A 25,018-nucleotide genomic window follows, 5' to 3' on the forward strand; every position below is an offset into this window, starting at 1 on the left:
CTCATGTTGAGACAGGATTTCCTGTGTTCCGGTTTGTGCCCATTGCCTCTTGTCCTGTCGCTGGGCACCACTGAAAAGAGTGTGGCCTCATCCTCTTGACACCTGCCCTTTAGATATTGATAAGCATTGATGAGATCCCTTCTCAGTCTTGTTTTCTCCAGGCTGAACAGACCCAGGTCTCTCAGCCTCTCCTCATAAGGGAGGTGCTCCAGTCCGAAGAATGATCATGCCTAACTTCTAATTGGAGCCATCTATTATTGAAATGGTCTAAACGTCCATTTTCCACTGCGGAGCAAAGGTGAATCCTTAGGACACAGCGTGGAATAACCTTTGTTGAGTTCTTTTAGGTAAGATAGTTGGCAGTGGTACCAGAGCCCTGGCAAAAGAGAGAAGGGAAGTCCAAAATGCATGCTGTTGTAGCTGGTTGACCTAGAGGCTTGTTCTTGCATGGAATTTCTGACATGCTTCTCTTACCTGATGATCCAGGAGCGCAGAAGGAGCAATAGCAAGATAATTTACTGAACAATACAGGAACCTAAAATCAAGGGCTTAAAAAGGCAACAACTTATTCAAGACTACTTCATAATATATGGTTGTTTTAAAAAAATGTATTAACAACTGCTTATTACTTATAGGCCGTCTGTCTCAGTAGAAGAAGGATTTGTGTACATAATTTCCCACAATTTCATTTGGAATATTATTAGTAATCCTAGGGGATTCAGGAAAAAATGGTCCTGTGTCTGGCAACAGCCCAGATCACCCTAGAAAGAAAACAAATTTACTTTTCAGTGTTAGACATTGATATGGAGCTTCATGGAAGATCAGGTGGTTTCTTCTCTGACCTGACTATTTTGCTATTTGTGTTTTCTGTTACTGAAAATCCTGTGACTTCACCCACCAGCTCTTTGAGGTTCAGCGAGGCGGGTGGTAGGTCCTGCTGTCACTGAGGACATAAGTGGTCCTTAACTCCTTGGGGCAAATCTGAAACATTTGCCATTGTGCTCCTGGGGTTTGTGTCTGGTGGTGGCACTATGGTGCATGAGAGATGAGCCCAGGATCTCAACCTGCGGAAATCACTCTTGATTTTGTGACTGTTTTCATAAAGGAGTAGGAATACTAAACTCTTGCGACTCTAATTTCTGACAGTTCAGTAATTACGTTCTGCTTATCTCAATCCTTTCTTTTAGTCATAAGGAGATTTTTGTGCTCTTATCCACTTCAGATGACATGTGGTGGTGATGTGCATTACTCAGCTGATAAACGTCTGAAGGGATCTGTGAGTGAAGCAAACTGTTGTTGTGTGGGCTTGTGAAGCACTTCTGGATTTGTGGGGGACGGTACGTTATATAGTGATACCCAAGGTTTACCCATCTGGTTTGTGGGTGACAGCTGCCAGTGCCGATGGCTTTACCAAACTGAACAACACCATTTTTTAATCCTTACCTGGCAAGAGGCTTTGGTGATCATGGCACGTTAATATTCTTTCTGCGTCTTTCCTGTGTGCGAAGGGCACCTGTTTCTAGGCAGTTACTTTTGAAAACTTGGCAGGCGAAGGCCATGTGGACCCAGGGAGTGTTCAGCCCCTGCTTTCAGGAGTGATTGGGAAGAAAGCAGGCCTCACAAGATGCAGTAGCTTAGTTACTGTGGAAAAATTCTCTTCTATCCTCTCTTTGTGTAACTGTTTTTCAGTTTCAATAACTTGATTGTCATGGTAATGTGTGAAACACCGCTTTGCTCTGGTTTACTACCCACCTGGCTGATGGGATCATTCATTTTCTTTCTTCTTCCCTCCCTGCCCCAAAATCTCCAAAACAAAATTGGACACTCTCGGTATATTGGATGATAAGTCTTGAAACCTGGAGATTTCTGTTAAAAAGCTAATCCTCTTGCTTTGATCTTTAATCATAATTGAAGAAAAGGAGCTTTTTGTTTAGTTTTAAACTTCCGATTAATCACAGTATCTCGTACATCGAGGGGCTGTAGGAGGTCTGCGTGCACATATAGAGATTTATTTCCTCTTCTCTTTCTTTGGAGAACGATAGGCACTGAAAGAAGTGAGGTGATTGAATACCTCCCCTCAGGTTTCAGTGACGATTCTCAAGGGTTTTTTAAGCATCAGATTAAGACTTCCCTTTGATGACAGAATGGCATACTGCACCATCATGGTTCCTCAGTCCATGCTGTGGAGACTTCATATAGTTCTGTTCATTTTTAAAGCTTAAAAAAAATAATTAAAGTAGCACTTTGCTCATAGTTGGAAGAGCTTTATGGTGTTTTAGTGAAACATTTATGATCTCATGCTTTGCCTCTCTGATTCTCATTCATTAAAACAGACACCTTTTGTCAACTCTTGCATTAGAAAAAGTCCTTGGATCTCTATGGTGATAGTATGATACTGTCAGACCTAAAACCTTTTTTACATTCTCTCAATATGCTGGTAGATGTCTGAATAGAATAATTCAGTCAGGCAGCTAAGCTTATATTATGCCTTTATAACATTTTAAGACATACATAATTCATGTCTGGTGAGTTTTCTACAGAAATTAAGATGCAGTTGGATAGACAGACATGCAAGTGGCAACAATTCCATTTGAAACCTTTTTGTTTTTCTTTGAGCCTACAGATGATCAAAGGACACTTTACAAGCTCTGTCCTCCACAGTCATTTGTGAGCAGACAGCATGGTTTATGACGTCGAAAATATAATCTTGTCTCCAAGCTTTACATAATTCTACATGTTTTATTGCAGCAGAAGAAAGCATTGTGTATTGATTTTTGGAGTCAGTGCTCACTGTAAGAAGGCTGGACTGAGTTATCTCACATTCCAGCATCTAGAAACCTTCACCACCAGCCTGCCCATTTAAATAGGTGCCCATCAGTCAGTTTTCCCTCACATAGGGACCACCTACACTCTGCTTAAGGTAGTCGGGCCCTGCTGCCACACAGACTAAGATTTACTTAAATTGGTTGGGGTTTTTTAATTTTATTTTTAACATGATATTAGGTGGAATTCAATGTAACTGCCCCACTGTAAAATTTATTCTATGGGGCCAAATGAAAGCATATTCCTCATGGAAATTTTTTTGTTGATCCCCACTCGTTGTACTTAGGCAAATGCACCTGTGTTGCCCTTGTGAGGATTTACATCGAGATCGCTATGTTGTTAGCGATCTTCTTTTAAAATACGCATGCTATTTCTCGTGAGAAAAGGAAACCACAGGCAGGACATTATGTAGGGGACAAGATTATCCTTTTACCTCTGTTCTCCAAAGATTTCCGCCTGCTACTTTTTGTAGGTTTGAAGTTCACATGCTAATAGGAAGAAGGGTGAGCAAATGGATTATTTTAATTGCAGAGCCAGCCATAGCTTGTCTTGTTAGACCTGCAGAACAATATGAATAATTTGCTAATTTTGTCCCTACTGTAGTGCCATCTTAAAAAAAAATTAAGAATAAAAATTACTGCTTTCAGTCCCAGAGTAGAAGGAAAATGATGAAATTACTTGATTCACCTACCAAGGTTTTGAAGCTGCTTTGTAGAGAAGGGGCAAAATGATAGCTACTTTTAGGGTTTTAGAAGGCCAAAAATTACTAGTCATAACACGATGCAGATTATCATTTCAACATGGATAAAGTTAAGTAGAGGGTGCCAAAACTGAAAAACGTTGGAAGTCCTCTGGTGTATGGCACTTGAAATCAAAATCTACTGCATTCACTGAAGCTATGGGTTTAAGGAATAGGAAAGTGGGATGAGGTTGGTTAACGATGCTACCAACGCGCTTTTCTCGTTACTGAGAACTCTAGTTAATTTATTTTGCCCACCGGCCTTGTGCTTGAGATCATCATAGTATAAAACACCAGCTTTTAAATGTTCTATGAAAATTTATTTTGTAATTAGAAAAACATTCTCAGAACTGCCCCCCCCCCCCGCCCCGGCTTTTCAGCATTTTTGGCAAAGCTAGCTTTCATTTCACAGTGTCAGAGCTGGGTGCCCTGAGCAACTGCACTTGCGGTATTTGCCTGTTTCAGTGACACACCGGTCTGCAGTACTGGATCCCCGTGCAGGAGTGGGTCTGCTCAGCGAGACGATAATATATGTCGCTGACAGGTATACACATAACAAACAGTCTTGTGTGGTAATCAGTAGAGTAGGCATTGTTCACAGTGGCAGCAGATGCAAACAATAAATGCCCTACGTGAGTCCTGTAATGAAATACCAAAGCAAACACGGAGGCATTTGGTAACCACAAAAGATGTTTATTGCTCATGCTCAGACCCTGTGAACATTTTTTCCTTGCTCTGTGACAAGATAACAGAAAAGGTAACCAAGCATAACATAAAAATGAAGAATACTGTTTCCTTGCTCACTGACAGTTTGGAAATGCCATGCCACAGGTTTCTGAGCTTGGCTGGTGTTGTCACGCTTTCAGCAGCTGTAAGATGAATAATCGTGTAAGGCTAGGTTCAAAATGTGACTAAGTGTTGAAGGGCAGGATTTTAAGGAGCGTACTTGTGTGAGTGGTGTTTTGCGTAGAAACATGTGTTGTGGGCCAACACCACCATCAGATAACGCAAGTCACCCCTAAGAAAAGGTGTATAGGGGGTGTTTGGGAAGGGTCAGGGCAGCAATGTGAGGTGACCGCGGCAGAGGAGCTTGTCACGAGCTTTTCTGGGTCCTCTGCAAATCAGGGAGACTCCAGCAGCAGACTGTGTGGAGATCCTGTCCAAAATGCCCCTGTGACTGCAATCTTCTTGTCCCGGCCTTAGGTGCTAGGTCTTGCCATGGCAGCTCCACGCTTGACCTGGAAGTGGCAGGGCTTTGCCGTGGAGGAGGAGCAGGTCTCCTACCATGCTCAAGCAATCAGTCCCCTCCAGTGGCACTAACACTGTATTCTGCGCTCTTCTGCTCGCTTCAGAGTTGGCCGAGTCTTGATAACCCCGTTTTACAGGAAGGAGGCAAAGGCACCTAGAGCTCAAGAGTCTGGGCAGTGAAGCAGCGGCAGGGCTGAAAGCAGAACCAGGATGTCTGGCCGTTTGCTCCATCCTCCTCCATCCCCCTCCATCACAGCTCCAGGCTGCAGCAGCAGCTCCAGCCCCAAAGGCACTACTTTCCTCCGTGTCTGTGCCCCTCTTTCCCACCCCCTCACAGGGATGCTTGGAGGAGGATGACAAATGATAGCTCCGGGAGCGTGAAAGAACCATGGCCTCAAACAAGAGAAAAATTAATTCAAACGAACTTGAAAGTAAAATCCTTTGGTCAGTCTGTAAATCTGTCTGTCACTTGCTTTTCCTTTCGATGATGAGGAGGGAAAGGGATGATAAATACCTCTTGACAGATGGTCTCCAAAGCATTTATTGTTTTCTTATGGGTGTTTTTTCACCACTCTGAAGCAGATGAATTTAACTTCTTTTGAGAGAAGCTTTGGAAGGCTGTTCTGTGTGCATTTTACCTGTGGGAAACACCGGGCTACTGGAATGATTGCACCTCTCTGTTAGCTTTATTGCGCCTTCCCTTGGCAATGCTTTGTTTATATCAATCAGTGATACTGCAAATAAATTATTCTCACATCGAGTGAATTCAGTATTCCCCAGGCTTAGGCAGATTAGCACAAATTAAATTCCACATTTTCACACCTGAGGCCATTAGCACTTTATTAACTTTTATTGGAAACCGATAATTGCTATAAATATATTGTGTCATTAATTGTGTAATGCATGAATTTATGAAAAAAAAGTATAGCAGTTAACACTTTGCAAGTCTGCTGCATAGCTTATACAGAAATTGTGACTTTTTTTAATTGAAGAAAAAAATCACCCCCCAAATACAACGGGAATCTCCTGGAAGAGTGTAACTGGGTGTGGGAAGATTGTCGGGTCTACTCCATTAGCAGCCACTTCCTTAAGAAGGGTCTGGCTTAAGCAGCGCAATTTAATGCGATGTATGGAGAGCCTGTTTAAGACCTTTCCCTAGCATTTGGTCGGCGGCTTGGATATTGCAAGGCTGCCTGGATTCATCAGCTGCTCATTTGGGAATGGCTTTGTTTAGTCTTCTCTGTCTCTGTGCATTTATCTACACCTGTCAGATCTCCAAATGTGTCCCACTGCGTTTGTCAAAGCCAGTTTATTACTCGTCTGCTGCTTCTGGCTTCAGGAACCTGAGAAGGGGTGTTTAAGGCTCTGAAGATGCGGTCTTCCACTTACTGAGGCATCAGTCTGTAAAACTCAGATCTGAATTTAAATATTCATACCCCAAAGGTTGGGGCTGTCAAGCTCAAAGGAACTGCACAAGAGTAGTGCATTTTTAAATCTAGTTGTTTGCTTCTTTTTGAAATTTTTTCAGTCTTAGCTAGCATTATCAAGAATGCAAATACATTTTTAAAAATTCATTTGTGAAATGCAAGTACTTAGAATGGATAATGAAGCAGTAAGGAGCAACACTTGCCCTTTCTCTGCACTTTGTAGCTTATGAACTGTTCTTCTAGTTCAAAGATCTTTTTTCATTAAGAATAGTATCTTTACTGTTTTCTATCTTTGCCAGAAGGCTTTGAAAGTCTTTAGTAGCAGGGTCACATCTAGTTATTATCCTAGCTGAACTATCCTTCTCCAGTGATCACATATGCAATGATTTCATGGAGGGGAAAAGGAAGAGCATTTTAAAGCTGAAATTCTGCCCATTTATCTGCCAGGATGGGTACACTGAGAAAAAGATGGATTCTTCAAGCAAAAAGCAAGGAAAGGATAGGGTGTCTCAACAAAACATCTGTTATTCAAAAAAAAAAAAAAAAAGAAAAATGCAAAAGAGTATTAGTATAAAAATTAGTATAATCCATTCCTTGGTCAGAAACTTTTTTGTCTTATCCGTTCCCCAGTGATGAAAGTCACTGTTGGTTTTCAGCAGTGAAGTCTCTTCTTTGTGAAAAACCTAGCCGTCATCGGCAGAGTGGATTTTATCCCCCAGCTATCTAATGAAGTCTGTGTGTTACTGTAGAATGCATATGGGTCTGCTTAACGCCCTGGAGATGGCAATTTTTAAAACTGTTGGTACTTTGTATTTTCAAAGCGCTCTTCATTTTCATCTCTGTGGGTGCTGATCAAACCAATAAACATCTCAGGCTTCAGAAAGATGGTTGAGTGGAAAGCCTGATAACCAGAGGAAAAACACCGAGTGCAGGTTATCTGTGCTAACCGCTTTTTTTTTGTACTCTGTAGAAACCTTTTGCACCGGGAAGGAATTCCTCACTTGCATGTAGAGTGTGTTAGTCGCTAAGGGAAATGATGTAACCTAACTGGAACTGTCACCAAAACAGCATATTTTGTGATATTGCCCCTGTCACTGCTGTCTTAAAATGTGCATAATAATCAGATCCCAGGAACCATTCTTGTCTCTGTATTTTCATTTCTTCTTTCTAGGATATGTTTTTGTAGTAAAGCTAAATCAGAGGTGCATGGCATATGGCTTTTTGCTGCATGAATTGCTGCTGATGTGAATGTCAGTGGGCATATAATACCAGATTTTCATTTTGTGAATCACAATGCATGGAATTCAGCCCGAGAGCTCCCCAGACTATAGACCTTATTATAGGCAAATAAAAAAGGGAAGGAAGGGGGGGGGGAGGTGATGTCTCAGAGATTTTGTTTCAGTTGAAATGAGGTTATCGTGATGAATGATGCAGCTGACAATGAGATTTTTATAGCCTCTCTTCGAGTAGCAGAAGAGCTCGTATTATTGTTGGTTCACTTTAAGTAATTGTAATCTAAATAGCACTGTGGTTGAAAAGAGTAGCAGAAATCTTTCATTGATGTCTCGTAAGGAAAGCCAGGGCGCTTTGTTGTTTTCGTCTCATCTATCCTTATACAAATGTCCTTCCTTGTATGCAATTTACATTTCGCGTATTGTCTTGATTGAATACGTCAGTCACCATTAGAAAGGCGTTTGCCAGTCAAGTCCTTGCTGCTGTGTCTCTTTTTTTAGCACATGAGGTAACTGGCCGGCATCTGACAAAATGGTCCCACTACTGGATGCACCAGTGTAAATTTGAGACTGGCGGTGACAGAGGCATACGGGAGCCGGAGTGAGAGGAGGAGACGGTGCGTGGGTGCAGAGGGGGCTCTCCCCTTCTCTCCTTTATGCACAGCAGCTATTTCAAGCCATGTCTACACATGGGGCCAACAGAGGTACCTGCCTCTGGTGGCTTTCCGTAGGTTACCTTGGGCACTGGCAGTAGGGCAGCTATAGCAGAGTTAGTTCTCTGTGTTATTCTTATGTGACTGTCACAGGTTAACCGGGCCTTGGTGTGCTAACGTGAACTGTCCTCGGGTTCCCAGAGACTGGATGGGTGGGGAAATGGAGGAGGATGGGAGGTGAGGGGTTTAGCGTGTACTTTCTAAAGGAAATGTTAGGTTTTGCCCTGCAGGATATTTGGGCTTGAGACTGCAGCAAGGACGGTTGTTACTTGGGAATGGTAGTGAAGCTGAGAGGTGTGAACTTGGGTTCTACCACTTTTCCATTGAGAGAAAAATAGCTTACTGGAGGATGGAAAGTGTTGTGTGTGCCTCTGAAAGTGGTAAGGCCCTTTCTTCTTTGCCCTGTCACCTCTACAGTGTCCATTTGAATAGCCATACAAAACATGTTGCAGACTTATTGATAACTGAAAGATAATTTATTGATAGGCTCCCTCCCACTTCCCCAAGTTACCATTGTATGTTGGTCATGGCAAGCAGAGAAGTAAGGCCCCTAGGAATACATGTGGAAGTTGAGGAGTATCACCTTAAAAGCTGAGTGCAGGAATGGAGAGAGGTTTGATACCGTGTAAGTATATTAACCAAACACGGGAGACAAGTGAAGAAACAAATACCAAATTCTGTGTCAGAATCCTTGAAAAAGACATTAGTGCAGCTAATTAAAGATCTTGCCATGTGTCAGTTGAAGATATTCATGCCACGACCATGAAGCTGAAATGCTCAAGAACCATCCTTGCGTCAAGAATGTCAAGACTGCATCTAGAAGAGTGGAAGCATCTGGGGAAATAGCTTCCACACATGCTTTGAATTTTATGGTAATTTTTCTCTCTAGAGATGTATCTTCAGATTTCAAGCATCAGTTTTCTGTCTCAGGGAAACTGGCTGATCTTTATTATGTTGCTGATGTGAGAACCTCAGCAGCAAGAACTTAAAAATTGCAGTCGTATCCATTTTGCTTGAACAGTAAAGGCTGCCTAGAACTTTTTATTGTACTTAACCTAGAGTCCAAAGGAACTGTATCATTGTTACACTGTCAGCCTCTTCAGAAGCAATTGATCAGCCCTTCATAGTGAAAATAACATCTCAAAAGTCACCAAGTAGGAAAATGGAACATCCTTATTTTTGTAAAATCAGATGTGTGAGATGAAGGATGTAATCTCATAGCTGTCAAGATTTTCAGATTTCTTCCAAGAACTATTTTCTATGTAAGCTAGGCATTTGGAAGTTGTTAAAGAGATGTTTTCCTCCTGGTGAATCCTTCTTTTTAAATCTGAATTGATCTGATTGTCATATAACTGATACTTATTCTGCATCTTAAGGCCTGTATGTGTTTTTTTTCTTTTAGAGCACATATATAAACTAGTGACTGGATGTAGAAATCTTGCTGGATTTCTCTCTCTGTTCGAAGTGAAGCTTCCTTTAGCCTCTCTCCTTGTTCAATACTCTGACCTCCAACAGGTTTTATTCCCCTAGTCTTTCCTTCTGCCTGTCCCCTTTCCTTGGAGTAATGGCATGGCTCATACAGCGCTTCCACCTGTCTTAAGGACGGTGTTAATGACTTTTCTCACTCTCTATAGATGGGGTACCCGCTGAGTACTTTGCAGAACCACATCTCCTGTCAAGAGAGCAGAAAAGACCCTTTGAGGTCACAGAATATTGGAAGCCAGTTTCTGAAGGCAGGAAGGATGGGGGCTACTGGCAGCTCTGTATTTTCAGCAGTGGTAGAAATCTGAGGGACGCTGGTAACACTTTAAAGTCAAAATTACATGCACAGAGGTGTTTCTTATTCCTAAAAACGTAAGCTACATGGACAAAAAAAGCCTTCCCTCATGAGTAACGGTGTAAATACGACATTTTAATAATGATGGCAGAGAACTGGATAGTCCTTTATCTAGCCTAGTTCTGCATACAATAGGCTGCAAAGTTTAATTTACTTAGAGAAAAGAACTATCTCCACCAATCTGGGAGATAAACCTCAGGTAGAAGGTATTGTATGTGTGCAGCTTGCAAATGACTTCTGTTATATGCATGGCCTAAGTGTAAAATCTTTAAGGTACCTTTAATGCAAAATCTTTAAATTCGTGGCTCTACTTGGGGAGAAAAGAAAGAAAATCTCTGCGTAAAACTTATTTAGCTTTGCATGAGTTAGGGGTTTTTTTTTTATTATTGTTGCCTTGTTACTTTTAAGCTCCAGAGAACAGGATGTTTCATAGCTGCTCAATTTGCTTAAGTTATTATCATTTGAAAGAATTTGATGATTCTAATTTCCTCCTCTACGCTTCTTGATTTTAGTACTAGAGTAACACTTCAGTATCTGGTATTGATTTTTATGATGGCCAGGGCTTTGGTATTAATTTCTGCACCACAACAAGCTAAGAATAGGTGGTTGCCAATGCAAACTGAGGACTCAGAAAGACTAATTTCATGTTTTACAAATGTAATTGTAGATGTTTGCTTGTAGGATGGTCGCTGTGTTGATGAGTACCATGAATCAGCAGTGCACCCTTGTGCGATGTGGACTAACTGCATGCTGTGTTGCATTAGGTGAAGCATAGCTAGCAGGTCAAAGGAAGGGATTATTCCCCCCAACTTGGCACTCGCCGCAGTAATGGGGAGAGATGGATGTAATGGAGCTAGTCCAGCAAAGGGCCACCAAGATGATTAAGGGGGATGGAGCATGTGGTGTTCAAGGGGAATGTGAAGGGACTAGATTTGTTCATCCTGGAAAAGCCTTAGTGGGAGGAGGGTGGATCCAGTTGTATCTTCTTCCACTACCTGAATCAGAAGCTGCAGAGAAGATGCATATCATTCTCAGAAGTACACAGTGAAAGAAGAAAAGATAAGTTGCAGTGAAGGAAACCAGTAGGATGTAATGATAAAGTATCCCCAACTACTGATACTGGCGCAGCACTGGAGCAGGTTGCGCAGAGAGATTATGGAATCTTCATCCTTGGAGAAACTCAAAACTTGCCCAGACAAAGCCCTGAGCAACCTGTCTTAAGCTTGAGGTTAGCTCTGCTGTGTCTGCAGGACTTGATGATGCTTAGAGCTTGCTAGCAATCTGAATTACTTTGTAGTAAAATCTACTTTCTTATCCAGCATGAAACAGGGAGAAATAGTAATTCATGTCATTAATCATCATTAAAACAAACACAGACACAGCACCAACCAATCTCATAAATGTTTTCTAATATTAAAGAAAGTGCAAAAGATCCTTGTGATGGATGCAGTAGCTGCTTTTAAGAAGTCAGGCATTCCCCATTAACTGCGGTGACCCCTTTAAAGCAGTTTTAACTTGTCTTAGCTCTGACAGCTGAGCTGTTATTACTCAGGGGCATTCAGGCTCCTTCAGAAATGTGAGGTCAAAAGCATTTCTTCAAAATTTTCTTGCTAACATTTAGGTAGGTATGTTTTACTAAATATTCACCACTGGCTACTACTGTAGCTCAGCTGCCATCGTAACTTGTCTAACCACAGTAACTCGTTAGCATATTTGAGCTCTAATACTTAAAGCAGGCAACATGTGCAGCAATTGCAGAGTGATGTTTTGCTGCTAGTGGATTGGTTTTGGGGTGCTTGTTAGTTTGTGGTTGGCTTCTTTTTTTTTTTTTAACTGCTCGTCTTGTACACAGACCTCTGGTTTAGCTAAAGTTCCATTGCTTATAGGTTCTAGCTCTGTGCGCCTGTCACTCCACCATCCCAGGGAAGTTTCAGGTATTTCTTTTAAGGAAGGGTTTCTGACCAAAGAAGACCGCCATTTAAATTGACAGAACATAGAAAGGGTAAAAAAGGAAAAGGGAAAGGTGACGTTAACTAATTTTTAATTGGATAACAAGAATACATAAATGATGTCTTGCTGCATGTTGCCTGGAAAATTAGTGGTAGAGATGGGAACTTAGCCCACACTTCACTTGTCGGTGCTTTGATGACAGAACAACCCTATCTTGGTTTCTTTTCTCCTGTCCTTATACACAATTCTGCTAGTAAGGAGACATTTTATTTCTTTTCCTGTGGTGGAAGCACCTTCCACATTTAAGCAAAATATTTTCCCTGTGTTTACATCCTTTAAAGGTTAAAGTAATGAAGTGGTTAGACACAGTGTTTGCTGCGTTTTTGATGTAAATGACTGAAATGAAAATGTGTTGCCATTTGGGACAGTAATGAGAAGGATGAGGAAAAAATGAAGAGATGGCATTCACGGCATCTTTCTGTGCGCAATCTCTCATGCACAACGTTAGTAAGCAGTAAAAATTACAGGGCAGTGACAAGAGAACTAAAGCTGTCAGAAATTAAAATTCCCTCTCTCTTTAAATGACCAGGAAGACTATAGTCATAAATGACAAATTTAATAATCACCCGGTATTTATCAGTATGTGCGTTATGTGAGCACAGCGTATGCGATGCTCGTTGTGATTACCAAGACAAACTAGGACAAGCTGTACTCACGGCAAGCCCAGGGCTGCAGCTGCCTTTGGGTGGGTGGCCTTCTGCGGCTGCCACAGATGTTAAAGATGCTCTGTGTCGGGCGGAAAAATCCACATGTGAGACTGGGACCTTGAAAGTAGAAACCTGTACGCTCATGTTGCCTGGCTTCGGTAGCAGCAACGGTGCTGTTATTGCCAAGGAGAGACTATGCCTCAGCCTTTCCAGGAAAAAGTCCCCCGCTGTCCAGATGTGAAAATTAGTTTCAGGCTTACACAGAAATATTGAGCATCACTAGACAGGACAACAGCTCAGGTGTGGAATTCAGCTGCAGTGGCTGCAGGTCCACTAGAAAGGTTGTCTGCAATGACTGTATCAAAAAAGAGTGATATTGGAAGCTTTACATGCTACAGAGCAAAGCTATTTTGATTAAACTGATAATTTTAAAATAAAAGGGCTGCAGAGGAACCAAGATAACCAGCAAATCACTTCTTTCTATTTTTCCAAATAGTACAAAGTATTATTAAAATAAAATTTTAAAAAAAAGGCTGTTAAAAATATACTCAGGAATCAAAGGAAAAAAAGCAGGCAGAAAAATTTTGCAAGCACCATTAAGCTGCGGAAATTTTCCTTGGACAAGTTGCAGTACCTTTTCAAAGCAGCATATGGGGTTTATTCTGGTGACTCTAATTTTAACATGAATGGGAGTCACGTGGAATACTCCTGGCATACTGCTTTGAAAATATATCCCTGCATGATTAAGGAAGACTGAAATCTTTTTAAACCTCTATCTGTTTTTGTTTTGTTTTTTTTTTAAGCAATTCTGAAATGTTTTTAAAGGAAAGCATTAATGGAATGAAAATGGTCCAACCCTGAATAAAGCAGTAATGCAACAGGTAGAAATACTACGGGCTTAGCACTATAAATATGTTTGTGCTTCAGAGGCTGGGGAGTGAAGGGAGGAGAAAACTTGGGAGTTTATACCCACTGTCGCAACTGCCTCTGCATTGCTTGACCTTTATAAATTTTTCTCTTCACTTGAAAGATGAAGGAATCATTCCACCTACCATGTGCAAAGAGCAGAGAGTTCAACGAAGAGAGAGGGAGTACAAGGCGGGATTTGCCTCTGAGATGGCAAGCGTGGCCGTGCTGCAGTATTGACTGCATCTTTCGCTCACGGACGATGGAGACTGAAGAAATGTGTTTTCTGAAGATCGATTAGAGAGAGGCTCATTAGTGGGAAGGAAGTTCTGAGCAGATGCAACAGCCCCGACAAAATGAGCCAGAACACTGATAGAGCCGGGCCTGGTGTGTGGGCTGAATGTGAAGGAAGGTTGCTGGAGGGAGGTTCAGAGAGTCCTTTCTGACAGCCGGTCCTTCCTACCCATCTTCAGAGAAAACAGTCTTAACAGTTTCTTGAAATGTTTTGAAATGGCTAAGACAGAAAATGTCCATAAAACTGTATTGATGAATACAGACATGAGCATAGTGAGGAGTATGGACAGTCATCTGGTGTCCTTCCAAAGACGCAGAGAGGAAAGCTACTTTTTCTAATACTTTTTTCCTTTTTTTTTTTTTTTTTGCAACTGAGAATGTGAGCTTTATTTTTATAACCTTGCGTTTGTGTGGGCTGCTGCTTTAGTGCTTGAGGATCTCCTCTGATTGTTTGCAGTTTCTTATTGCCTGTCTTACTAATATTTATCTGTATTGTCATCACAGAGACATACAGGAAAAAAAAAGTTGCTTGCCGTTTCTTTTTCACAAAATCTTCACCAGTGAAACATTGTCTCGGGATGCTGAGCTCACCTGCCTTTCATATCTGTTGAGTTTCGGAGTGGAGTGTTAATAAGCTTTGCTGGGATTTCTCCAGTTGTTCCAACATGGTTGCCACTTTCCAGACTTAAAAATGAGATGCAACAGGCAGCATAAAAGAAAGAGTATTTATGTCAGCCTTATTTAAGCAAGCGGCTTCATTTAAGCAAGCCTATTTATATAGCAAACTTATTTATACTCCATTTGGCTGTGAATGGGCGTGTGTGGGCATGCTTCTGTTGTGCATGCGACACGTGTTTGGGGTATGTATATTTGGCTGCACATTTCCATGTCCGTGGACTGAAAAAGTGGCTGTTAACGTCTGTGGCTGTTAAGCGTCTTCGAGAAGGGGATGTTTGCAAAGCCCAGTTTAACCTAGGGAGGCTCTGAAGCCCATGGGAACAGGCGCGCGTTGCCAGAGACTGACATGGTACAGGAGTGTTAGTAGCTCATTTTGCGTGCTCTGAATTGCCCTACGAGGGTATGGAGGGTATTGCCCTTTCTAGCCAAAGATAGACGTCCATTCAATAAATTACTCCTATTAGAGTATCCTTGCAAAAAAAAATAACTACGTGGTAAATAGCCCTAGCTGTTCATTCAGCTTATGTGAGCATTAATTTGACTTTCATGCCTGCGTGAGATGGAAGCAGAGAGAGCTGCTTGTTCTCAAGAAAGCTTGTTGTGCGCTTGCTGGACCCGGAGACTTAGACTTGGGTTTTCTGTTCTTCTCATTGCCTGTAGTCTTGGCAATCCCTTTCTGCAGCTCCACAGCCTTCTGACACTTACCCTTCCTGCAAGCCTGTGATGTGAAAGTAGTGTGAAAGGAATGTGATAAATGGTGGATAGGCCCCCATCAACAGCTATTAAAATAATGGTTTGGAGGTCCTTCAACAGCTGCTGTGAAGGTGAATCAAAGCAAAGATAACTCTGTAATTGAGCTGTTTTCAGTACACTCTCCCTAAACATCATCAGCCAGCATTGTCATTCTGGTCTTAAAGGTGCATAATCACGCTAATACGGTTCCTCCAAAGGCTGCTGCGTGCCAGACTGTTACTCTTAAATAACGCAGAGCAGAAGCTTTTGAAATTAAAACACAAACGTAGAAAACTCTCCTGAATAAAAATCCCATTTCTTTTTCCAGAATGCCTAGGCAAGTGTAAAAATAGGGGTTTTAGAAATCCAGAGATGTTTGCCGACATCATCTATTGTGCCAGTCTTAAGGGCCTGTTGGAGAAAACCTGAAGTCCCTGCTTCAAGCCTCACAGTACTAGCCATCAGCAAGGGAGAGCATGAGTTTTGTGTGAACAGATTTAATCTTCCTGTGCAGCAGATGTGCTGACACATGGGCTTGTACAGTCAAGGGAGTAAATAATCTCCTGTTTAAGTAGTTCCTAAGTACCTATTTATGTAATTAACATATTAAAAAAAAAATCATGCATCATTATTTAAATGGTGAACCATGACAGCATCGGAGTAAGTTCAGATACCTGAGACAGTTGAATTTTTCCTTTATTTTGTCCCTCCTATTGTTCTTTGGTTTTGTTAAAAGCAGGATAGTAAAATAAATCATTCTGTTGCCATTTCATATGATGGAGTAGAGAATTAATCTGCATCTTCCAGAAGAAGAAAACCGTGATGCACTAATGAATAAGATGGAGGGGAGTGTGCCTGCACGTAAGAGAGGCAAGACCAGATATGTACATGGCATAATCTGTTTCGACAGTGTTAGTAGTACAGCGTACGTTCCTCAGTTCCCATCCTACGGAGACCAAGCATTAAAGGGGAAGTCACCGACTCTTTGGATTGCAGATAAATCCAGCTTGTGTTGTTTCTTTGGCAGTCTGTGCAAAGCACGAGCTGGAGAAGTAACAAAAGGTAGAAGAATATTGCAGGTAAAATGCTGCAGTGATTTGAAATTGTTCTGTCCTGGCCACGTGTGCTCCAAACTAAGTGAGTGAAGGAGAAAACTGAGACAAAGATGACATGACTGAAAATTCTCTCAGCATGTTACAAAGGGGTTTTGATGCAAAATTGTGATATGCATTTGAACGAAGAGGGCAAAGGAGGGAGCGGGGAAACCATAACCCTAACCGCAGATGATAAGTAGGTGATAGATTTGGCAGATTGCACTCATATAAGGTTGTAAAACTCACAAGGTGATTTCTGTGGCCCTTGCAGTTGTGTACTTAAGAGTGCTACGTAAGGAATCTTGAAGTCGATGATGTGTACTGTGGAACCTTTTTCTGTCTACTGTCTGGATTTATTATAATCGATTTGAAATTCTTCAGTGCCCTCTCATGCTATATGACTGCTATGTGTGTTTGAAATGGCAAGACTTAAAGGTTGCAGACAGCTGCAGGGGCTTGTGTATTTTAAGGGTTTTTTTTTATATGATAGCTTACAAAGACAAACTAACTATGATTGTATAGGACACTGCCTCCAAACCTAAATATCACTTGAGGTTGTTTGTCACATAGGGCTCTGCTGTTTCCAGTGTCACGGCTAGAAATAATTTTCTTTTTTTTTGGTGTGCGTGTGTATCAAAATCTATCCAACTTCAAAACTATTCACTGTGACAGAATAATCTCCCTCTACACAGCGCAGTTTCTTTTTCATCCTTTTTTTACACTGGGTTTTTTATGTGTGGTTGTTGTGGCTTTCTTCTTTTTGTTTGGTTTTTTTTGGTCGTTGTTTTTTTTGGTTGGTTTTCTTGTTTTTTTAAGATGGGGATATTTTGGTTCTGCATTAAACATGAAGCATTTTAGATCTTCTTGGAGTTAACACTGGAGGTGGAAATGGAGCCTACAGTCGTGCTGTCTAGACTAGGAAGTCTTCTTTCACCATTCAGACTACGTGTAATCATTTAGCAATAGGAAAACTGAGAAATATTCATGTCAGTTCCTGTAGCCAATTTCAGGATTGTTTGTAGGCTGCCTTTGGCTTAGCTGAAGAACTTCAGTTTTCAGAGAAGGTGAAGAAGTATTGCAGGTTCAACACCTCTAGACAGTCCTCATCCATATTGCTGTTGTCTGTGTCCAAGGCTGTTGTATGAAACTCTATAAAGCTCTAATTTAATTTGTATAAGAGGAGTAGAGATTTTCTTCAACAAACCTCCCTGCACCTCGAAGGCTTTTAACATACATATGCATCCTGAGGAAGGGGGGGCAACTGGGCTAGTGGTGCAGGCAGAGACTTGCATGCTCCCTGTGCTCGAAGTACAGGAGAAGGCAGTGAATACCGAATGGGCACGTTGGTGTTTGGATGGTGGAAACCAAATCTGTCCATGCTTTGCAGAATGAAAGGTTCTGTGGTTTTTGTAATTCATATAGACCTTCCCGGTGTGCTATGGTGGCAGATCACCTCTGAAGGTCATGTATAATCTGATTTGCAAAGCTGTGTTCCTGACAGTGTTTTCAGCAGCTTATATATCGCTTGGTGTTCCTAGTCAGATAAGCTCTGTGGTTCATAGTAAGGCTGTCTTAAGTGGCAGAAAGAATAGATATCTCTCTGTGCTGTGGCCCAGCATTTTCATTTTAATTTGGGTTATGTGTTGCTATCCAAAAGCTTCTTTCAGATGCATTAATATAAAAAAACAACCAACCAACCAAAAACACCTGCTGCTTTGAAATAAAGTGTAGAGGGCTCCTGGTAAAGGAGGCATAAGGTTTTCTGATATTGGGATTTGGGGGAAACCAAACTAGATGTGAAATGTGGCCTTGAAGGTTTCTGAAATATTTGCTTGTGTTTTGTTGTATGTATCTACGCTCTAAGTCCTAATTGACACTTGGAGAATACAGATGTGGAAGGGAAATTTTTAGGTATTCCTGGAATAAATGAATAGGACTAGCTGTTCCTGGTGCAAATCAGCTGCTTCTACAAGTGGACGTTTGAAAGGGCTGGAAAGTTTACTGAGAATTGGCAGGTAATTTATGGCGCTGGAAGAGGAGTCACTGGGAGCCAACCAGTGAGTCTGTGACTTGGGAAGTGTTAGTAGGTTAACCATCTTCCCCATGTAGGTATCTAGGCTAAAAAAAGTAAAGCCCACGATCTGGAAGGATGAGTAAGCATTATATCACCGTTGATTGTTCCTCAGCTCCCACACACAAACAGGTCTCAGCTCATGACAGCGCGCTGCCGAGAGCTGCTGTGGGATTGGCAAGTAGCAGCTTTGGTGTGAAGCCTTCCTAGAAATCTTTGATCCTTTTGGTTGAACAACATCATTTTATCCTGCTGTCTTAGAAGACTTTTTGCAAATCTCATTTATTATGTCGCTTTGAAATTGGCTGGATTTTTCTAGCCTTGAATTTTTGATCTCCATTAAAAGCTTTCTTTTTTGTGCCCTGTCCTGCTTTAGAGTGCTGTGAATTTCTTAGTCTGTTTATTCTTGCACCACAACCTTGGGAGGAAAAGAAATGCAATTTACAGGGGAGATTACTAAGAAAAGAGGGTGACAAAGGGTGAGGTTTCTTAAAGTTAAATCTAACAGCTTGCTGTCGTCAGAAGCAGAGATCTCTGTCACTTCTGTTCCTTTCTTATGGCAGGAAAAGACCTTAAAATGGGTCTTCTGAGCTCTTGACTGGTTGCCCTAATCTGGGGCGCAGTCTTCTCCTTGTCAGTGGGTGAAATGCAGATGAAGAGTTTTGGAAACTGGGCCAAGGGAAGGTTTCTCCGGATACTTCAAAGTTGCAGTGATAATCATTACATTTGCCTGCAGCGGCGCATTGCTTAACAAGGCACAGCCTAATGAAGAGTTTTGGACTCTGTATCATACAACAGAAAGGAACAATTTATTTGATTAGGAAGCTTACCAATTTAATATTGGTTTAAAAAACTAATTTCAGTATAGAGACCCACTAGGAATGTGACAGTTGTTTCTTTGTGGTCTAGTAGCATTTCATGTATTTATTTATGGTTTGCATGACTATTTTAAGCTGTACATATTGACAATACTTCCAGTCCATAAGACATGATAATAACAGCTAGCAAATTGAACGCTGGAACTGCTGAGCTGCTTCATCCTTCACATGCAAACAATGGGGTATGCTCCACACCCTCAGACCACCCTCTCCCTTGTAGGATTTAGGTGGAAGGGAGGGCTGGGAGAGGAATGGAACTGGATAGAACGCTTTTTCCCCCCACCAAGTCCTGTCAGCAAATCTAGGCTTTTTAATTAGTCACCCCTCCCCCTAAAATGCCCATTGAACGTCTTTCTGCAGTTTAATGTTTCAGAACTAAAAGAGTGACCGCAAAAGCCTGCAAGCTCACGGTAATGATTATGGCGATGGTGCTGCAGGAAGTAGGAGATGGTGCTGCTCTAAAGGAAAATGAAATGCCGGAAGAAGTACAGCATTGCAAGAAGTAAATCCTTATGGCATCCTGAGCCATTTAAAAAATACACTTCTCTTAAAAGCTCGTTTCTCTGTCAGAAATGATAATTGTGTGACAGATGCCCTGAAAAGCCAGATCTCCTGGTTTAGCTCTCTGGTTTTGGCTTGCTCTTAAGCACTAGAGCAATGGGCTTCAAAGACCTTCCTGGACTCTGGAAGCCCACAGAAGGCTGGTAGAAGACATTTAACTAGGAGTGGCCTTTTATACAGGGAGATCTGGGAAACTACCTGCCAGACTCTGTCATGATGCGTTTTAAAATGCCACTATTTACAACGGCTAATGCAGTAGAGATTTGTTATTACAGTGATACAGGAATGTGGTTTTGTTTGTTTTTTTTTTTTTCAGAGGGGCCTTAATTTTTTATTCTTCTTTTAGTTAAATAAATGACAGTAAGTGTTCATGAAAAAGGAATGTGTGCTCCTTTTTTCCGCCTGAAATTCTTCTCTAACACCATTATAATAGTATGTCAGTGTCTCATAGTCTGTCTGGGCTTATCTTTGTCATATAAATGGATGCATTTAGGTATTCTCACCACTCTGCAGTTTCAGTAACAGAAGTGTGGAGAGGATGAAAGATTTTTTCAGGTGTCCTAGAGAAAGACTGAGGAGCAGCCAGAAATTGCCCCAAACTGCCAAGTCCCTTTGCTTTCTTTCCTCTTCTGACCTAGTCATCTCTCCTTTCTCGTCTTGTCAGAGGGTAGCACGGAGATTTATACCTATGGATAACCACCCTTTTGTGAGTGAAGTTTTCCTGGTGGCATGTTTCATCAGACCCTGGACAGAATAGCTAACATCCAGTGTAGAACTAGTTGTCTGAAGACTCAGGTCACTGTCTGTGGGTGCCAGATATAATTTTGGAAGCCCACTAGCAAAACAGCAGATTGTTTAGGGAATTTCATAACAGTCATGTCAGATTTTGACCCCATTTTGGACAGATGCAGTTTATGGAACTGGAAAGTGAAATGTGGTATTTTGACAGCCCATACAGCAGCCTTGTCTTGTGCTGGTCCACAATTCAAACTTGCAAAATGAGTAGTGTGTATTACTTGGATACACAGGGGAGCGTACCTCCTTAGCAAATGCATGCATATGAGTGAATACCTCTCGTGTATATATATTACTGTGGTGCATATACACACTTCTCGTTCATTGTACATACACGTAACGCGGTGTGTTTGCGCAGGCAGAAAGCGAGCGTGTGCACAGCTCTGCCTGCTTGTACTTTCCCAGCGTGTATGAAAAGAGAAAGCAAACTCGCAGTCAAATAAGCGGCGCGAGCAGAGGGGGGATAAAAAAAAGGATGAGATTGCAGTTGACTATGAGCCTGGCAGCAGATGTGCTACACAAATCCAGCCCACTGCATCCAGGCTGTTTCCATGGCGATGGAGCGAGTAATTGTGGAGCTCCGGCGAGCTCCCCCGCGGCCCCCGGGTCCCCCCCACCGGGGCTACCTTGCTCCCTCCTGGCGAGTGCCGAACCCTATGGGAAAAAAAAACAACTCACGGGGAGCCCCAGAGATGGGGAGATCCGATTTCTGTGTTTTCCCCACCGTCAGCCGGTGGGATGCAAGGGGAGCGGCGCTCTTCCTGGGGAAGATGGTCTCCCAAGATGCTAAATAAATGGGCAGGAGTTTTTTCCCCGAAACGGGAGCGGGCGGCGATTGGCTGCCGTTGCCCGCCCGTGCCAATGGGAGCCCGATGGGACATCGGGTACCCGCAACATAAGCAAATCTACACGGCGGGCACGGGGAGCGGAGAGCAGGCGAAGGTGTGCAAAGGAAGGCGGGGGGGGAGGGAGGGAGGTTTTTGCTCCTCTCACATGGCTACGCCGAGGACGGATCTCGTTAGAGAGCTTCGTCGGGGACCATCTGCCGCTCGCGCGCATTGTGCCTTCCGCAAAAAGCAGCATTAAGTCATTCGCTCGCTGTCGTGTGGGAGGCGAATTTGTCATCGGGAACGATGGAGCTACGGGATCTCTGTAAGTAAATCTGTGTACTTTATCCTGCTGTTTCAGCCCGGGCACAGATCAATAAACGGTGTTGAGGAATGGAAAAAAGCAAATTAGTAGCAACTGCAAATAGTGCGAAGGATTTCTTGATTTTGTTTCGCGTGTAGCGAGATGTGTTCTTCCTAATGATTTCAGGCATTGGACAAACTAGTTAGCTGTTTGCATCGCCTTGGTTGGTTGTTTAGCCTAATTATGATTAGTCCGTGGAAGGATGCTCTCTTCTTCAAGACGTTTCAGAATGCCTCCGTGTTTGAAAGGCAAGTGAACCACATGGAGCAGAATACTGGAGGCACAGAAGTCCGAGGTGCCCCTGTGTAGTCACCAGCATTTGTGGTGTCAGTATATTAACAACAGGCACATTATTACAATGGTTTGTAAAACACTAGTTCAGGCACTGAGCCAAGAAAACATGATTTGCTTGTTATCCATCACTGTCCTCAGCACAGAGAGTCATTGCTTTTCCTGCCCTTTATGTTAGTTTTTCTTTTTTTTTCTTTTTTGATTAATTTCTTCTTTGGAAGAGACTTTAAAAAAAAAGCGATATCATTCAAAAGCATTCTTGTTTGTTGATGAAACAGGTGAGTGCATGATAAGTGTGGAGAGTTTCCTTTTTCACCATTGCGGGGCATGAGTTAGAAGTTGATTCCCTTGCCTGTCGGGACTCTGCTTTTGATTCTGTAAAGCAGAAACGGTATATTTAGAAGTGGGGGGGGGGAAGGGGAGGGTGCAAATCTGTCCCTCCATAACCCTTGGGGGTTACTTGAGTTACACCAGCCATGAATTTGGCTTAGCATTGTTTGTGTGTTGTCAGGTATTTGCTGTTAGACAGGGAGCTTTGCTGCACGGAGCTCGTGGATGACTCTCTGCTTAACCCTCTCGGAGGCTGTAGTCATCTTATCTGGTTTGTGAAAATACATAGGAGAGAGGGCAGAAATAGGAATAAAAAAACAGAAAAAACTCTGTATTAGTACTCTGTGCCTGAACTAGTCATATCTGTCAGGAATGTTATCGTAACCAAACTAGGTGCAAACATCATATGAAGCTGACTGCTTCTTAGGGATCCATTTTCGGTGCCTCGTATTTGTTTTAGAACTAAACGCACAACTTCCTTTCCCAATATTGGGAGCTGCTGGGAAGTCACATTGCTGCCTGGGAATCTCAGGCTGAGGGGGTGATTTTTAGATGTGGTTTAACTGGTCAGCTTTGCTTTTAAGATACTGCCTTGCAAGTTCTGGCAGGAAGGTGTGTCCATGGAGCTTATCCCCTCAGTTTAAAGGCACCAGTGTCACCTCAGATGTTGGTGCCGAAAAGAATGCCAGTGTTTTCATGATCTGTTCGAGCAAAATAAATTAGAAAGATACGAAACATAGAATTCAGTGCATCCATGCAGTGAGAGTGTCTGTTGGTGAAGGCTATAGTAAGCTCCTCTATGTACTTTTGAGTGTTTAACCCAATGTACCACTAATGCAGGAAGACCCCTCATTATGTTTGAATTATTGCCTTTTCTGAAAACATGGATGTAAGTCACTTCTCCCCATGTTTTCCAGGGATTTTTGGGTCACCTTTTATTGAAATGATGTCCTGGGAATCCTACGCACTGGGCTTAAAAACATAATTTTCCTAATCTGTGCAAAAGAGATGACTGTTAGCTCTTATTGCAAAACTTATGCTTGTTTAGCAGTGATGCAAGTGCCAAGAATGAAATTGTAAAAATGAAGCAGATATTTAGCTGCCATGTCACCTTCCCCTGGGGCTTGTATCATTCATTTGTATGTACTTAGCACTGGTGTAGCTGAAAATCCCATCACATACGGCAGTCTAGGCAAAGAGATGTGCCCACTCCCCGTCTTGGAGGTGGATGCTTTGATCTAGGCTGAGATATTCCATAAAAAGCTGAGGGAGAGCTTGGACTTTTGCACACCTGGGCATGGTCTGTTCCTGGCTCCAGGCTGGTCATTTTAAACATGTTTGGGATGCATCAAAATGAAGCTCTCTTGCATCTTTGGGTTCTTTTAATTCGATACCTACTACCTTCTGCTTTATTTTCTGATTGATAATGTGAAAACCGAGGAGAACGTTGTCTTTTAAGGTCACTGCAAATCTTGAGATGATATTTTAATTCGTGTTAGTGCTCCAAGGATATAGTTCAAACAACATAAACCGCTCAACTTTAGTCACTGGCATTAGGCAAATAGTGTGTGACTGATAGAGTTCCTATATCTCCCATAACCTTGTTTGAAGGGATTTGTTTGCCTGTCTGTCCCTGTGCATTAGCAGATAAAAGGAGGGGCATGGGGAGGGAGAGAGACAGCCTATAACTGCTAAGCTTTGGATAGTGCGTTGAATGAGCCTGTCCGAGGGCTTCAAACCACAGTGGTGCCTGAGGTAGAACAATTCGTGTTGCAGTCAAAGGCACACTGGCATTAGATTTTTGACCTGACGGTGCAGAGAACAGTTGCTTGTCGTTAGTGCTTGGGGATGATCTATGTGGGAGAGGCATTTGAGATTCCCAGGCTATAAGAGTTCCAGCAACAGAGGAGTGAGTAGGCTTCAGTGAGAGCTGTGGCATGCTGGCAGCAGTTGGGAGGATGCAGAAGCTGAAAAATGCTATCTTGGGATAGCTTTAATTGGTTGCATTGGAAAACACTTGGTTTGATGGGCTCATATGTCTTCTAAAACGCTTGGTGCCAGACCAAATTGGCACACCTCCATTGACGTACACGAGAAGCCACCAGACATTGATCCAATCTTCAGTCTTAGGCTTATGTTTTTCTTGGAAGAGCAAGATTTTTTACAAAGGCAGCAGGTTATTTTTCCTCTCCGTTTGCCTCAGCAACGGTAATATTGAAAACCTGAGTGGAATGGGCATTCCACAGATTTTGACTTGTTTCCATGGGCTTTAAACACAATGGGTTATCCTTCATCTGCGTGCAGAGCCTCATTCTCGTATGTTAGTCCATACTGGGAGTGTAGAGCACAAATCCGGAAGGGAGGCTTTATACATATCCAGAAATACTGAATTTGAATGTTTCATTTTTGCCCTGGATCTTAACCCTTCTTCACTTTCAGTAAAAAACGTGGCCGTTCATGTTCTAGGTAAACAGATACTAAAGCCACCAGTCTTCAGTTTTGCCTCAGTTGTATTTTTTGT

The 25,018-nt window shown here is 42.2% G+C and overlaps 1 protein-coding gene across 4 annotated transcripts in view; it reads left to right on the forward strand.

The window, feature by feature from the left end:
- The window catches only part of ELMO1 (engulfment and cell motility 1), a 311,581-nt gene that overhangs the window by 206,101 nt on the left and 80,462 nt on the right, over positions 1–25,018 (forward strand). Inside the window, exon 1 of one of the 4 annotated variants that reach the window (XM_063325497.1) lies at positions 21,611–21,837. The exons of the other annotated variants lie outside the window; for them this stretch is intronic. The gene's annotated coding sequence lies outside the window, so the exon portion shown is untranslated. Of the gene's footprint in view, positions 1–21,610; positions 21,838–25,018 lie in introns of those variants that run through there. 4 annotated transcript variants of the gene reach the window in all.

This window comes from Chroicocephalus ridibundus, chromosome 2 (assembly GCF_963924245.1).
Source record: "Chroicocephalus ridibundus chromosome 2, bChrRid1.1, whole genome shotgun sequence".
NCBI classification, from domain to species: Eukaryota; Metazoa; Chordata; class Aves; order Charadriiformes; family Laridae; genus Chroicocephalus; species Chroicocephalus ridibundus.